Below are 2,500 nucleotides of genomic sequence, written 5' to 3'. Positions count from 1 at the left end.
ATAGTGACAACCCTTCCAGCATGGCCAGATAGTGATGTCCTCTCTAGCATGGCCCGATAGTGACGACCCTTCTCTAGCATGGCCAGATAATGACGACCCTTCCAGCATGGCCAGATAGTGACGACCCTTCTAGCATGGCCAGATAGTGACGACCCTTCCAGCATGGCCAGATAGTGACGAGCCTTCCAGCATGGCCAGATAGTGACGACCCTTCTAGCATGGCCAGATAGTGACGACCCTTCCAGCATGGCCAGATAGTGACGACCCTTCCAGCATGGCCAGATAGTGACGACCCTTCCAGCATGGCCAGATAGTGACGACCCTTCCAGCATGGCCAGATAGTGACGACCCTTCCAGCATGGCCAGATAGTGACGACCATGTCTGGTCAGCCACCCTAAAGCCCTAGACCCTGCTCTTCCCCTGGGAGCTACTGCACCCCCCCCCCCACACACACACACACACACACACACACACACACACACACAATTAATACAGAGATTAGAGAGAGAGAGGGGGGAGAAGAAAACTGACTGGGATATCTCTTTGTAGGATGGAGGGAGAGAGAGAGCGCGGGGGGGGGGGGGGGGCAGGTGAAGGGAGAGAGAAGAAAACTGACTGGGATATCTCTTTGTAGGATGGAGGGAGAGAGAGAGCGGGGGGGGGGGGGGCAGGTGAAGGGAGAGAGAAGAAAACTGACTGGGACAGCTCTTTGGCCACGGAGAGAGGGAAGGAGGGAGGGAAGGAGGGAGCGAAACAAACAAGAGCCTGTTTGTAATCAGGACATCAGGTCCAAACCTTCCATGTCCTGTTTAATTGTCGTCTACACAGCAACACGGGAGGACTGACGGCTATTCCTGAACACATGACTCTGTCTGTGCTCTGCTGCAGTGGGAACTCAGGCGTTTCAGATTGTCCTGGAGTATATATAGTCCTGTATTATAGTAGGCCTGCTGCAGTGGCAACCACTGTGAGTATTTCAGGCTCCACAGCTATGAATCCATATCGTCACCTTCTTAAAACAGGGTTCCCACGGGTCCTTGAAATCCTTGAAAGTTTGTGAATTTGAGAAAAAGAAATCAAGGTCTTAAAAGTTTTTGAAAATAGACATGGGTCATTGAAAGTGCTTGAATTCCCCTCTCTCTCTCTTTTTTTAATTGTTGTCTGTGAGCGGATAGTTCCTATTATATAAATTCTCATCGAGATCGGTCTCAAACTATGCCGTGTTGGGTCCTTGAATTTGAGGGAATTGAGTCGTGAAAGTCCTTGAAAGGTGCTTGAATGGTGCTTGAATTTGATGTTTCAGAAGGTGGGGGAACCCTGTAAAATAATGGCTTAGGTCACTTTTGAGGGAAATTATGTTTGTTGACTATAATATTGTGTATTCTAGATATGGTTCAGTTTATTCTGTTTTTCGCAAAACTTACGATATACAATCATACACACACAGTACAGGATACAAGATTTATTTTTACACAACAAAAGAGTCAGTGGTGATTCAACCAGCCATGGAATTACATTTGCCCTAGTTGTAGCTGTTGCTGCTAGGCTCATATTGTCAACACAGGCTTGTTAGGACACACACACACACACACACACACACACACACACACACACGTGTGCCCTTCACTCAATTCCGGGTCAGCGCTAACAATGACAGAGGAGGTTGCTTAGCCTCCGAGGCCCCCACTTTAATGAACCCCCCCCACCCCAGCCCCCCCTTTCTGTGTCCCACAGGGAAATGACCCCCCCAGCTCCCCTCACCTCCACACAATGGTTCCAGATAGCATCATCTTATTACTGGATCCATGAGATGGACACCCCCCCCCCCCCCACCTCCTCTGATGGGCTTACACAGGGGGCGCACACACACACACACACAGGGGGTCGCTGCAACACACACACACTCAGACACACACACAGGGGGTCGCTGCAACACACACACACACACACAGGGGGCCGCAGTAACACACACACACACACACAGGGGGCCGCAGCAACACACACACACACACACACACACACACACACACAGGGGCCCCCCTTTGTTCACTAATTGATTTGGCCACAGAGGCCTCAGCTTTGATGATCAGTACGGACAATCTGATTCCTGCTCTCGCTTTTCTGTCTGACGGAGGAGATGATTGGATATCCTGTCAAGTTAAGTTGGGAGAGGGAGGAGGAGTAGAGGAAAGAGGACTGTTGAGTAGACAGACGAGTAATATTTGATAAACAGGACAAAGGGTTTCACGCACCCTTTCACAGAGAAGTACCTTGGACTGACACGTGTGCCACTTCACTGAGGCCTTTCAACACAGAGTGAGAGGACACACAGAGGACACACACACACACACACACACACACAGAGAGAGGACACACACACACACACAGTGGGGACTCACAGACTGAGGATACACACACATACACACAGATTGAGGACACACACACACCTGGGTTTCCGTTAACCGGCAATTCCCGGTCTTTGTCCGGTAACATTTGGTG

At 50.2% G+C, this 2,500-nt stretch overlaps 1 protein-coding gene across 1 annotated transcript in view; it reads left to right on the top strand.

Annotated features, from left to right (window-relative positions):
• plekhg4 (pleckstrin homology domain containing, family G (with RhoGef domain) member 4) overlaps positions 1-2,500 on the top strand; it is a gene marked incomplete at its 3' end in the record, with an annotated part of 103,236 nt that overhangs the window by 39,230 nt on the left and 61,506 nt on the right.

Source organism: Nansenia antarctica (genome assembly GCF_963989245.1).
Source record: "Nansenia antarctica genome assembly, chromosome: 9".
Lineage (NCBI taxonomy): Eukaryota > Metazoa > Chordata > Actinopteri > Argentiniformes > Microstomatidae > Nansenia > Nansenia antarctica.
This window is presented reverse-complemented; position numbering and strand designations above follow the sequence as displayed.